Genomic DNA, 15,424 nt, shown 5'->3' with positions numbered 1-15,424 from the left:
CTCTAAACACTGACTTGAGATCCAGGATTATCAACTTTACTATAAGTACAAACGCTACAATCTCTAGATGCTTGTTAAGTTGTACTTTTTTTTATTTTTCCTAAAATGTTCTTCAGGATGAGGAAGAGGGAACTATTTCTGATGTGTCTGAAAGTATTGCTTGTGCAAAGATGTGGGCTTAAGGGTACTGAAGGACAGAAGTCCAGATAAAGGCAAGTGTTTGATACGTGTTACCTGCTCAGGGCTTTGAGCAACCTGATTTAGTGAAGGGTGTCCCTGCCCGTGGCAAGGAGATTGAACTAGATGATCTTTAAAACGTCCCTTCCAACCCAAACCATTCTATAGTTCTATGAATCAATGATTGTTGAGAAAAGATCTTTCCAGTGCTGCGGAGTTCATTTCCCAAATTTACCTTGGCCTCTGAGTCCATGTTAAGCTTGAATTTGCACTCAGTTCCTTCAGCTGTTGTATTTTAGGATGAGAAAGTCATCCTTTTTCACAGTAGTCTTTGCAGTTTGCCATTTTGCTTATGATATACCATGCAAAAGGTGCACTCATTAAGTACCCTAAGCTGAGAATTAGCTTCTGTCTCAAAGTCTGCCTCCTAGAACCAGCAACTCCTTTATTCTAGCTACAAAAATCTGAACAATATCTAATACAAACAGCTATTAAAAGCATCTCTTGCTTTTACCTAGAACTTTCCTAAAGTTGATGGCATGTTATTTGAATGCATCTGTTAGCATATTATGTTATACAAAGGACCTTGTTTGAGGTGGTAATCGAATTAAACTCTAGCTATTTTTTATTGAAAGGGCATTTTGATTCATCTTGTAGCTATCTTTCTGGAAGAAAGGACGTATTCAAGAGTGGGCAAAGAAGGAGCTTATCTAAGACAAGTATAGTGTAACAAAACAAGTAAAGGTGTTTAGGACTTCGGTCTGCTGTAAAAGACTTTCAGTTATCTCTTTTAACTGTGCTAGTATCTGGGGAGTCAGAGTTACGCCATAGACATAAAGAGGCACACAGAGATAAAGGATATGTCTGAACACCCAGAGAAGCCAGAATTCAACCATTTTCCACTTAGTATCTCCTGACCTCCCACAGTTTTTTGCACACAAAGTCATAGGTAGGTACAGAGATTGACTCAAATCCAGAGGTCTCTGGAAAGTGAGAAGCTGAGAACACTTGGCACCCCACCATGTAACTAATATGCCCCTCTGTAAATACATGGATCAAGCACAGGCAAGGTCAGCAGCTTTTCTGCCAGCAGCTACTCAAAATCAACCCTTCACAGGCATAAAGGTGGTTCTCTAGCACAAGAAGAGCAGAGGCAGTGTTTGCATTCAAAGACTTAAGAAGGATAAAGAGGGAGAAGATATGTGAAGCTGAAAATGCATGCTCACATATGAGTGGCAGGACTATTATTACACAGTGCACATCTCTTCCCAACCCTCCCTTGGTGACCCCCACAACTTCTATAATTGGACAAAGTGAATTTTCTTACAGGGAAATAACATTGAGATTCTTTTTCATGTTAGCTTGCTCATTGTTTAAATTATGTGACAAATGACTTAGTGAACAAGTTGTGTAATGGTAAGTAGTCTTCATTATCCTACAGTATTCACCATTTCAGAGATTTTACTTTAAAAGTCACACTTGGTTCCATTATCAGTAAGACAAAAAATGTTATGGCAGCTCTCTTTGTGTTGCCCTCATGACACACCTTGGCTTGAGTTTTATGGGCTTATGGCAATAAATAAAAATGAAGACCTGTTCAGTGTCTAGCTGCGTTATTTCAGAAGTCTTGCTGTTGTGTGCTCTCTATCTTTCCTTTCTGTTGGCAGAGCTGGAATGAGCTATCATACCAGATGATAGGGCAAACCTGTCTCAGATTTTATTTACTACTTAGAGTACAACTTGTGTGAATAACACAGTTTGGGAACTATTTAATTCTAATTAAGGATGATATTTACACGATCCTTTCTGAGGTAGAACTCAGGATGAACCCACTCAAGAAAACAGTGTCTGCTAAGTCCAAGAAGACCTTTAGTAGGAATGAAACTTTTAATATTCATGAAGGAATATGTGTTTTACTGTGACATCAGAAAATAAACTCCCTTCTTTAGCAGAGCAGGCCTGCAGGTAGGGGGAGATACAAGTATGCCAAGGAATGATACTTCCTTCATCTGCCATAGAGATGGCATCATGCCTGAGAAGTACTGCAAAGAGGTAACTTAGGTCAGATTTCATACCTCATGACTTAATTGAAGGCCTGTTCTTCATTCTACCCTAATCTTACATCTATTTCCATGGAGATCAGGTTTTGAATGCATTCATCCCTGAATGACTTCCACTCCTTTGTTATTAGGCAGGTGTGCAGCATGCAAGACAACCACCCCAGAGAAATTCTGCATGCTCACATTGCTTCAATGAATATGAGCCTTTCTTGATATTTTGTAAGCTGCACTTTCAGGTGAGTCAACAGGGAGTATCCTTAAATGGATAGCCATGCCCATAAAAAAGAGGCTTGACTAACAGACTTTATAGTCCATATGGGGTGTGCCATCTCTGAGGACAGTCTAAGAAAGTTCAGAAGAGATGAATACAAAATGTAATTCTAGTGAAAACCCTTTTTAATGTTTTTTTGTTGTTGTTCTGCAGGCAAACCTTCACTGCAACTGTGCCACTGTCATTAATATAGACTTGTTCTTGATTTTTTTCCCCTCCTTAGAGCTCAATATTTTACACTAAGGAGAGCTCCAGGTCCCACTTTCTGACATGAATATAGAAATCTCCTTGGTCATTTCAGGATAAATTCAGAGAAGAAATTTTAAAGAAGAATTGATCAATTCCACTTTGATATAGTTCACATTCCCTTAATGGTTTATCTTGCAGATTAGTTATTTATGAGACTTTACTGACACTTGTAGTTGAGACCTGAACCAGGTGTTTTTAAGAGCAATAGTGTGGTTCAATATAAATCAGTGCAGAACTTCTTTATAAAAAGATCAAAGCTGAAAATTTAACATCATGTACTGAATCTGCATTCAGAAACATGAAGAAGCCATTACAGAGCACACAAAATTTCTGAAACAGAAGTGATAAAATGAAGACTCCCAGCACACGAGTCATATTTTCTCTAGGGTTGAGATATTCATAAATGAAAAGAAAGCAAGCGGGTAACTAGGTTAGCTGTAATTCAAAGAGGATCACGTGAACTAACAGCTGGATCAGGGGAGCTTTGGTCTCTGCTCCCTCCCCAAACATCTGTACTGGAAGGTGATCAAATTGAAACAGAAGCAGGTACCGCTGCAAGTGGAAGGTACACAGAGGGATTCCTCATTTCACCATTTGTAGCCAATTACCTGGACAAAACAGATGTCTAAGGCCTAAAATTTACCCATTTGGCCCTATTGAGTCCTTTGAGGTGTTGGTCAGAGTCACCAGCTGATCGCTCTAAGGCTTCTCAGCTTTAGTCCTATAAAACCGTCTCACTACCACACATTTGACAGCTATACCTAGAAAATACTGAGTAGAATTTTAACCGTGGTTATTAAATGATTACAGCTTCACACAAAATTACAACATTAACAGCAATAAAAGAATATTTATGGATTATGGCTCTAAGTAATGACTCCAGTGCAGATGATCCTGGCTTACACAGTGGTATGGCAAATAGGTGACAAACACACATGAGCCTTCTGTCTGATCTTATATTACTGAAATGCAGGAATATCACCGTGAAGGCCAGAGGATTTGTTCATATGTAAAACCAGTGGACGAAGAAGCAGTTTCCTCCAGATACTGTGATCATCATTAATATGCAATATGCCTAAACACTTAATGCCTAGCAAACTTTGTACAATAGCTGCACATTTAAGTATAATAGAATACTTTGTGTTCACTATTTGTCATCTTTCCTGCATGTGGTTTGTGGGAGGTTATGAAGGGTTAACTAGAGTTAGGAGGCAAGGACATGCTGGGGAATGTAGCCAGCTGTTGAATGAAGCATCAAGACATGAGCAGGACCATTACTTGAGGCAGTTTCCCTGCCTAAAAAACAGGAAGCATCATCTTCTGGATCTGAATTTTTAAGAGCAGACCTTTGAAGTGACTTCAAAGAGATCAGGTGATTAAAACAGACAGAGGAAGCAAAGGGAAAGGCTGACCCTGGGCCACAGGAGATGCTGGGACACAGGGAGGGATGGGCTGGGGTTGCAGACAGGAGCCCGGCCAGCGGCTCCAGCCTCCAACTAACACTGGGGGCTAATACAACTAGGACTGTACTATTGACTGCTTTCGGGAAATCAGTACATGCTGGTTGGTTTCACAGAGAAAAAATGTTCCTCACTGCTGATGGTCTCCACCTTGTGAGAGCAGCACCCCCTGACTTGCCCTGCTCTAAGGCCACGGGGTGAAGGAAGGATCCCGAGGCTCTCAGGAGTAGTAGCAGAGTAAATCAGGCTTAGGAGAGGTTTGTGCATCCACAGGAACAGCAGCTGGGGCTAACTGTGTGTTTTCCGTGAGGGTATATTGATAAAACTCTAGCTGAGAGAAAAAATATTCTTTGGGATAAGTACACAACATATCCTTCATAACCCCGAAAGCTTATTCTAAGAGTTTTTCCACAGAATATTCTTAACGTGGAGTGGAAAGCGAGCAATCATTTCCTTCTATTTCAGAAAAGTTTAATACAGCTGCAGTATCTCAGTTGGCAATTACAGAAACATTAGAGATACAATTAAAGGAATTTTCTGAAGGTTTTATCCATTATCTCACAAGCTCATGAAAAATCTCGTTATTAGCATAGTTGTCATTAGCAAGATATACTATTTGAAAAAAGCAATGCTTAGACATTTTAACTGCCCAGATTGGTACTCTGGTGTGGCTGGAATATTAATAAGGTGCAAAAAACCTTTCAGAACATCTAAAACTAAATCTAAATTAATTTCATTTAACTGACATGTCAACTAACTTATTTAATTAAAGGACCATCTACTATTTGGAGAGAAAAAGAAAGGACTATCTCATGCAGTTCTAGCACAATGCTATTAATTTCCAACCTAGAACAACAGTGTAAATTTTAAGTACTCATCTCATTTAAGTACTCATTTGATTTCCCTCATTTTGCTTCATTTTGTGCCTGATTGCATAAGAGGGTTGTTTGCTTTTTTTTTTTTGGGTGGGGGGGTGTCTGCAATCATTTTGTGGAACATCTTTAATGTTCTGTGCAGCAGCAGCAGTTCACAGATCACAGGCTGAATAATGCTAAACTAAATCAGGAAACATTAAATCTGTCAAAGTAAGACCCCAGAGAAAACTTTGTACCCACAGAGATGGCTTACATAGACATAGCCTGCAGAAGATAAAACAAAGTTATAAAATTCGCAGTGCAGCTCGCATGTTAAACCCAAAGGTTACCATAAATAAACACCATGCACCCCTTGAGGATACTCGCTCAAGGAAGATTGTTGCACAAGAAGAATAGCAACAGCTCCACGTGCAGCAGAAGTTACGGCTTCAGGCTTCGTGTAGGAAGGGGAGAATTGAGGTTTTTCTCTCTCTTCCCCCTACAGAACACCTTTCTGCCTCCTGTGGCACATGTTAGGGACGTGCCTGAAGCTGGGGGTTGGAGGCAGGAATGGGACACACCACCCTGGGCTGCTGCAGGAAAGTCAGACTACTCGAGCTTCAGCAGAGCAACGAGGATGCTGGAGGGGCCATGCAGCAGCTGTTTGAAAGTGCCCAAAATCACAGTACGATGGGAGAGAGATGGGAGTGTAGGAGACAGGCGTAAGTGCTGGTAGGCAGGTGGAAAGGCAGCTCCTTTCGCCTTCCTGATAAACCAGGCTCACGGGATAATTCAGGCTGAAAAGGACCTGGGGAAGTCGCCAGTCCAACCTTGTGCCCAAAGCAGGGCCAGTTGTGGTGTCAGGCCAGGTTGCTGGGGGCTTTATCCAGTTGTGTCTTGAAAACCCCCAAGGACGTAGATGGCCTCTGGGCAACCTGCTCTGGAGCTGGGCTGTCCTCGTGGAAAGGTTCTCCTTATGTCTAGGCTGAACCTCTCTCGTTTCAGTTTACATCCTTTGCCTCTTGTCCTTCTTAGTTCACGCATGTTGCTGTGTATCTGCTAACCAGCAGTAACACTCTGCTCCTTTGGAAAGCAAAACAAGGAAGGTTTGATAGTAACACTCACACTAAATCTCCCTTCATTGATCTGCATGGTTAATAACTACTTTCTGTCTTTAACCTGTTCCACAGAGCTGGGAACGAAACATGTTTTCCATCTCTGACTGTGTTTTTTGAGATTTAGAGGGTAGATTCCGGTTCAAAACCACAGATGAAAAATGAAATCTTTCTAGTAAAATAAGTTTCAAAATGATATTTACAAAGTCATTCCAGTCAATCATGTTTGGCTGTTGTTTATGTTTGTCATTTTGTACGTGCAGGCTTATTTGAAAGCCAGTGTTCATTTTGAACTGGATGGGCTGGAATTTCCACTTCCAGGATGACTGAACGCAGTGGTCAAGCTGCTTCGGAAATTTTTTTCTAAATCTTTTCAAGTTGAAAAATTCACAGAAATAGCTCAACCTGAAGGGCAAAACGAAAATGAGAAATGAAATGAAAAAGCTTTCATTTCAGGGCATTGGTATCTTCTTCCAAAAAATTTTCAGCTGAAAATCCCTGACTAGCTGTAGTCTGTGCAGTTCATATCCAGTCTAGTTATAATCTTTTTTTTTTCTTTAAGAAGTGATTAGATTTTTTTTTTTAAATTACCAAGATGCAAACTTAAGAAGATTCACTTATGCAATGATGTACTGATAAACATATAGGTGCATGGGAGTAGTTTAATGGCATGATAAACAATGAAAACATACAAATAGTAAAACTGATAAATAAAAGCCAAAACCAGTTTGATTTTGAGTATTTCTGGTCCTATATAGCTACTCAGTTCAAAGTGCTTGAAAGAGAGTTATAATCAGAGAGGTGCTTAGCACTTTATAAAAACCTGTCCCTTTCAAAAGGTTTCTTACTGGTTGTCTTAAAATGCACTCCCAGACTTTTGCTGCTTCAGTGAACCCTGGGTACAACATGCAGATCTACAACCAAAGAAATCTGTTACAAAGAAGGAAAACCAAAGCAAAGCGCCTGATTTTGAAAGAAGCTTCAGACCGATGGTTGCGTTTATGGGTGCTAGTCCAGCTGTTCGTAAGGGAGCGTAGCGCATCGTTCCGTAGTCAAGCTTAGCCTCTGGCTTACAGCAGCTATTTCAATCACTTGTTCAATTAGTGTGGCCGCTCCCTCAGCACGGCTCAACAAACACCTCCTTAAAACATGGGGAGATACTGGCACAGGCTTGGGGATAAAGGTGCTCGGCTCTCCGTCTCTTCACCAGTTGTTAACAAGGGTACCCTGAATTTGGCCCCCCTGGGAGCTATTCCATAGAGGAATCTGCCTCTATCTGTGGCTAGCAAGAGAACACGCAGCTGGTAAAAGAATACAGTGAACCCCTTCCTGACCCTGCAGAGGGTGTGTATATCTTCTGGGTAGAATTCATCCTACAAATGTTAAGCAATATTGCTTAAAAAAGAAACAAACAAAGAATTACCCTTTTATTGCCACAGTAGATTTCTTAATGCAAAATCAAACAGGCTAATTTAAGAGCACCATTGAAACTAATACAATGATTGTGGAACAAGTCACGTAGAAACCTCCTTAGTTAAAATTTCAAAAAGCCAAAGATATTTATTCAGAGCTGCAAGTGCTGTAAATTACAATGACTAATGTTAAAAGAGATTTACGCAGCACAGTTGTTCCCATCTTTTTCACAAGGCTATAAAGTTAGACCCAACCTATTCAAATAAACCTAGTTGTAAGTTACAGAAGTATTTCAGTCAAATAATGAAGCAGGAGGAAATTATTCAGCACTCTGTCCTGAAGGTTATAATGCATATAACTCAGAAAATTAAAAAATTGAGACATTAAGGGGCAATTTAGGATCTCTTACCGGCTAGACAGAAAGGAAATGAGACGGCAGCAGCCAGCTGTACAATGTGCACGAGGAAAGTATTGCGACTTGTCCCTGGCAGCTGCAGAGAGGTAAATGGAAGATTTTTTAATTTTATTTTTGCAGTGGCATTACTACGTACTGGGAAGAGCAAAAATGGACCAGAAACCAGATCAGCGAAAGTACCACCTGCACAACACCCATTTTTTTTTACATTGATCCAAATTTTTAAGCCTCAAAAGCCAGCCTAGTTTCTGTCTGACTGGGAAGTCACTGGGGCCCAGTCAGCTGTCAGTATTACAGTCTTCTGATCACTTAAGTTCAGCTTTTAGTCACCCCTAAGGGGCCTGAATCTTGCCGGTAGAGAGAGAATCATCACCCCTCTCACATCTATGCCTTTCAAGTTTCTGAGTTAAGCTGTCCTCCACTTATAGCACTCGAGGTACCTGGTGCATCTCTGCCTGGTCTGTGTGTGTCCCTGGTTGGTGTGGAAGGTTCACCCAAAGCTGAGGGGAAACCAGTAGCTCCTCAAGTCTACCCCTGTAGGAGCACCACTGTTGGAGCTGAGCCATCAGGTAGCAAAACAGGTAAGGACAAAAAAAGAGGGGCTTGTTGACTGAGGCGTTTATTCAGGGGAAGAAGGAATCCTGCCTTTTGGTCGTTGCATCCAGCTCTGCTTCTTTATTTTAGTGTAGAGGACAAATGGTCGATATAAAAATGTGGTTGCGTGGCTTGGTTAGAAATCAAGTCTTAGCTGGCTACATAAGAAACCTGTGGAAGAACTGCTGAATCTTAATCTCCCAAGCACTAGTCCAGTCCTTCATTTAAAAATATTGCCCATCCTGAAAATCAGGATTTGGAACTGCCCTCTCCTGGGTGTAAATCAGCATGGAAATTGCCTCAGTGTTATTTAGATGTAGCAGCTGTAGGCTCTAGTAATAGCTGGAAGTAATGAATACATTATTAACTGCGTTTTAAAGCAAGCAGGACCCATTCATTCCCACTACTTTTATTTTATGATTCATCTCTAGTTTTTCATCTATACAGGGAATATGCATCATGTACATGAAAAAAAAAACCAACCAAAAAGATATTTGAGAAAATCTGTCATTGGGTTGCTCTTTTCTATACCCTTTCTTCTGCTGATGATCCTTTTATGCCTGCATCATCATCATACTGAAAGCAAATTAATTATATGTTTCCTAAGTATCACTTCATATAATTGATTAGTAGCTAAAGTAAACCTCAAAGAACGCTCCGTTCTTAAGTTTGGAAGTCAGCAAGGAACCATCTGCAAGACCAGAGCTGTCTATAATATGACCTTTTTTCTGAGGCGTTTTAGTACCTTGTCAGGTCAAACACATAAATATTAAATATTTTTTTAAAAATTTAGTTCTATAAATATTATATATACACAAAACCCATGGGCTATAATCAGTTATCATATGAAGACTGGTATCAAACTAATACATGGGTACCAAACCTCAGAAACCACGAATGGCTTATATGCCAGTTTTGTCATCTCTTCTATGGTTGTGTCTATACTTTTGCCAACACAAAAGAACAGAGATATCTGAGCAGGCTTTGAACTATGGCACTTCAGATACTTTAGCAATCTCATTATAAATGCAAAATTGGCTGTTGCTTGAACATTCCTCTGGAGTATCACTATGCAGTGATGCTATTGCTATGCTGTACCCATAAACGCATGGGTAGAAGTGTGGGGAGGAAAGGAATTTCTTTCAGGAAATGAGGAAAAAAAATGAAGACCGGGTCTTTTACCATTGTCGCGTGCATGAAATTTTCATCAGATGAGGAACACTGCAGACTGGACTTGCTTGAGACTTCTCAGAAGTGCTTACAGGAGTAGAGCTATTAACTCACCATACTGATAAGGTCAGATTCCTGTTTCTTATGGTTCTATGTCATTTTGTGTTTTCCACTGGAGAAATGACAATTCACACCACTGGTCCCTTTTCCTGCCTCCTCAGCGCTTCTCCCTGCCACAACAGTCTGCTCCCCCCTGAAAAGGGACTTCAGAAGGATCAGTGGGGGGAGACTTTTTTGCTTTTTCCCTTTCTGTGATATTCACAAAGATGTTTCAGTTTCGCTAACTGGTCACCTGCCAGTAACAGAAATCTCACCAAGACCTGGCGTGGTCATTCGTCAACATCAAGAGAAAAGATTTTGGGACTGGATTTTCTAATTATTTAACCTGACAGTGCATGAGTCAGAACAGGATGCAGGTCTTCTACCTCTAGATTTGAGCTCCACACTTGAAATAAATAAATAGAAATAATTCCAGGGAGGATAGGGGATACCTACAGAGTGTTTGGTCAGGGGTTCATCCAGTCGTTGGGAAGCACTAAAAACCCCAGGTGAGGTTCCCCCTCCACCGCGCGCTGAGCACTGTGCTGGCACAGCCTCTGCCTCACCTCCGCGGTGCCCTGTGTGGGCAAACTCAGCTCTTCGCTCACGTAAATAACAGAGGGTTGTAGCTTTTGTAATTTTCTGACATTTGCGTTCAAAGACTAAAGACGCAGGTAAACATGGTACTCTGCGTGAAATGCTCGCCTGGGCTTTACAACGCTTTTAGTTGTCACCTTATTTTGTTTGTCACTTCAAAGCACTGCAAATTTGGCTTGCTGCTGGCAGGGAATTAAAATATGCCAATGTTCGTTTTGGCTGCCTCAGGCAGATGGAGGGACTAATATCTTCTCTTCTCTGATTCTTCTTCCTGTTTAATTAAGAGATTTGTAGGCATGTATTCAAGTATTATGACATAAATGCTTTGACCTACATTTCCTCTCACATTAAAACAATTTCTAAAGGGTTCAAGGGCATAATGGTTCTTGCTTCTCAAGCAAGAGGAAAAAAGTATTCAATTACTCGTGAAAGAGCACACTAAAATATGCTTCATGGTATACTTCTTGAAACTTGAGGTAGCTAAAGTTTGCAAGGTCATGTCTTTTGTGTTTCCTATAATTCTGGAACCCAAGGCAATCGTGGTAATGGAGTTATTTACAATTCAAAGGAAGAGAATTTATTAATTAATAAAAGGTATTTGAACTTGGGGAAGGAAAAATTAAAATTTATTTCGAAAAAGAGAAACAAATACATTATTCCTGTTCTCACATATAAATTTATTTTTTATTTAATTTATTTATTAGTCAGACTTTCTAAGACTTGCCATCTAAAGACGTCTATAGATTCCTGATGTTCTTCTCAAAATAAGCTCTCCAAGTTGTCCATGTGACCAAAATTCAGTACGTTATTCCCTAGAAAGATGACCTTTCTGAAGTGCAGACTCACGTGTGAACCCTGGAACTCTCATTATGTGACCGAAAGCGTCCTTTCCAAAATTACACAAGTAATTTTCAGGCTTTACAGATTTGAAAAGTATTTATGTCTCTCCCTTAAAAATCAGTAAGAGTTGAGCACAATGAGTCTTCTCAAGATATGCTTGTTTGCAAAATATAAGGATTAAGTCTTCAATTTCCAAATCCCTGCCATGATTTTTAACATTTTACTTCGAAACTGAGCACGAGAGATTTATCACATCTGCTGTTGTTTATTTCTTTTTGTTGCTACTAGGTCAGTAAAAGCAGGTGTGCGTCAGACCTTATGCGAGTGTATATCCAAGTGTAATGCTCACTCTTTTTCATGAGGTTTAATAGTGCTTGCTCAAGGAAATGCAAATTAAGTAAATGTTGATTGAATTCAGACTGTCAGCTATCAACTTCATTTGCTATTAATGTCTCAAGGTCATGAGATTAACTTTGTTATAAATAATTGATCTGAAAATAATACAAACAAATTATTGGCTTGTGAACTGAATAAGATATTGCCTGTTAACCTAAAGATTATAGACTGTAAATGTTCATCTACTGAGAAAGTAAACTCTTTTGAATTGTAGATCATCATTGAATATCCCTGATGTCTCTAGAGCTGATCAAGCTGGAAAATAAGCGTGTGTTTGTATGTATATACGTCTATATACACATATATAACCTTCAAAATATTAGCTCTGTAACAAGGGATACTCCTCAGGAAAAATATATTTCAGTACAGCTTTTGTTTTAAAAATCCCACAGAGGGGTGAATGAAACAATGCAATAAATGGGGGGTTAAACACAAGTCTGTGAAAAGTAGGTTTGAAGACCAGTGTAAGAGGTACAACTTGTGCCCACGGGTTTTCAGCAGAGAGCTAAAACCAATATATAGTGTAGAAGCCCTGCTAGAAGAAAAAGTATGAACATGTATGAGACACAAAGGTGTCCTCTGGTTTACTCTCATTTTCATTGCTTTTTGCTCTCTGGCCACATCTGTGGGGTAGGTGGGGAAAAAAAAAAGGACAAAAATGCTTCAGGCAAAACTTTCATTTTGTTTATAATCTCCTAAAGGTTCAATACTTTATTGTTTGGGCAGTTTTATTGCTCTAAGTCTGCACACTGTGTACAATGAAACCATAAGGAAATTAAGTTTAAAAAAAACCTAGTTTGTGGAACATCCATTCTTGAAATCTGCAGAGGGAGGCACGGTTCTCTCTTGCAGCTCATGTCTCCCCAGCAAGTGGAAAGGACACACTTTTAGATCTATGATTTGTGATCCTGTCTCTGCCCAATCATTTGAAGCATCAAAGGATGATGGCGTGGTCCCTTGGACAATGGCAGAGAGGCTCTGCTGTGAGTTACTTGGCTGAAAAGAGATTGTGTACAGTGACATTTCTCCAGAATATTCCCACCACCACTAAGACTTTGCAATGCAGGGACCATCTGAGCCAGAGGTGGGTGTCAGTGAAATAACTAAAACCCAGCAGTATACTTATTTAAGTGTCAAATACCCAGTGATAGATGCTGTCCTCCTAAAAGCTTTTTAGGTAGGATGTGAGAGCAAAATCTGCTGACAAACAGGTTTCTGATCTTCCCAGGTTTTTTTCCTCTAGCTCCTTATTTTTTTCCCAAAGCCCTTGCCCTGCTCAGAAGAGGAGGAACAGAGGATATGAATCTTGAGGTGTTCAGAACACCTTTACAGCACTTCTCTGGCTGACAGGGTTATCAGCATGAGAATAAGTGTAGGGAAGCAACCACCTGCTTCCCTATGGCTTATATTGATCTTTGCAATGCTTTTAATTAGAGAAAACATCACGAGGAGTTTCTGAGCGCACCGTGACCCCTAGCCCTGGCTGTCTTATTGACTTGTCCACTTAAAGACCGAGTCCTCAGCTTCTCCTGGAAGCAAGCATCCAGGGACTTCAACAAAGCTGTTACCAAACTGTAAGAGTTGACTCTCTGTTCCACCTTGGAAAGCACTGAGATATTTTTACTTTGAAAAGCAAGTCAAACAGAGCAATTGAGAAGACCATGGCTGATGGGTTTGAAACTGGCCTTTGCACATGAAGAGCAATGGTTAATCTTTTTTTGTTATTTGTTGATTACGTACTGACATTTATCACAGTGTGGTGCTCCAAGTACCACTACTTCAAGATAAAAAATAGCTGGGTGTCTCAAATACAGGGTAAAAGTTGGTAATTTCTGATACATAGGGAAAAGCTGTTCATTATATAAAAAGATCTGCAACATCAAAAGTGACAATTTTACAGGCACTTAATAGAAACAAGATTTTCGGTCAGTATGTGCTTGTACTAAACAAGACCCAGTTTACACACCTGGAAATGGACTCTCCAAGTCACTCATGTTATTGGTAAATTCAAGGCAGTGGTACTGGATGGAGGTAAAATGAGGAGACACCCGTGTCTGCACCCAGAGCTGCTCCGGCGAACGAGAGCAGTGCAGCCTCGGGCTTCCCATCTGCCGAAAGAGGATGAAGCTACAAGGAATTCTTTGAGATTCAAGCAATTCTGCCATAACTCACTCTAATTATTCTAGTTTTCAACAATGGCTTTTCAAAGACTGGCACATTTTAATTTTCAGTAATGAATGCCACGCAAGTATTTTCCCGTCAGAAATCCCCAACTCATACAGTCATCAGTCTGTCCTCATTTGGCTATAGGCATAGCTTCCTACTCAATCCAATCAGTATGTCCAGAAAATGAAAAAGTTCAGTTTTTTAAATATTTACCTAGCGATGCTGCAATGCTGCAGACAGAGTTGCTGGCAGGGCAAGTTTAGGTTGGACCTAAGTGAGGAAAACAGGAAGGAAAGGAGAAGAGATGGGAATTATAATGACTTCTTGTGTGTGGGAACTGAGAAAAGGCTTGAGCTCAATTACCTGAGATGAATTTTACTTATATTACTATGCAAGTAGAAGTTCCTGTACAAGTAGGAGCCTTGGTATTATGCATACAGGTACATGCATGTGCGCTGGCATACATACTGCCACAACCCCAACCATCAAAGTTTTCATATGTGCTGAGTAACCACCTCACTGTTTTATAACCTTTGTCTTTTTAACTTTTCACTTCCTCTCTTCCTCTTCATTTCCTTCCTCCATTAAGTCTAAATATAGACCCTAAGCTGTTCAGAAAGGCTACTGTGCTTCCTACTGTTTTTTCAAAGGCACCAAGCAAATATTCAGGATTTAAAATCAATTTCTCATTAGCCATCCAGTAGTAGCATGCAGTTATGCATGGAGTTGTCCGAAGCTAATTCTCTCAAGCAAAGTGATGGAAGTGATTTTTTCCAGCAGCATTTACAAGGCAAGAGGTAGGCAAACAGATTTCTGAAGGATGTTTCATGTAAATAGGAAAGAGGAAAATAAGATGGAGGTGGAAGGAGGACACAGAAGAGACTATTGAACCTGACATGGCTAGCAAGGCTGAATTAACAGGAAGGCAAACGAATCCAAAATGTCAGAGCAAGGAGGTGATACAAGTAAACATGGGTTGCTAACATAATTGACCTCACCCTGTTTAATTTTTGATCCAGCTTATTGCTACCTATATTTTATTCCAGAAATTTTACACTGAAGTCATGTCAGCTTTGGTGCTTTCTCTGTTGTTTGGGTGGACTCTTGGTCCCGTAGAAGGTGCAGCAGATGTGCAAACAGTGATGCTGTCACAAAGCAGTTTTGAGACCTCAGTTTATAACACTTAACACATCTGATGTCAGCGTTTTTGAAAAGATGTTCTACATTTTGAAATGAGAAATGTTAATAACATCATGAGCCAGTGAAAACAAGAACACAGGAAACAGCTGAGCTTTAAAAGAAACATTTTATTTGGTAAAAAATAAAGGAATAAATTATTTCAAGACAACTTTTGGGTTGTATCTGTACATACACAGTATATCCATAACATAGCTGCTATGTAATCCAGGAATTCCATCTTAAGAAAAAGGATTTACATATCAAGTAACAATTTTAAATGAAACCAGCACAGTCTTTTACATCCATCAGTACTGAAACCAACTTGATGGAATTCCCTCCCTGCCCCACCCCCCGAAATTACCCAGTAAT

The sequence above is a fragment of the Buteo buteo genome, chromosome 17 (genome assembly GCF_964188355.1).
Source record: "Buteo buteo chromosome 17, bButBut1.hap1.1, whole genome shotgun sequence".
Classification (NCBI taxonomy): domain Eukaryota; kingdom Metazoa; phylum Chordata; class Aves; order Accipitriformes; family Accipitridae; genus Buteo; species Buteo buteo.
Note: the sequence above shows the minus strand (reverse complement) of the source record.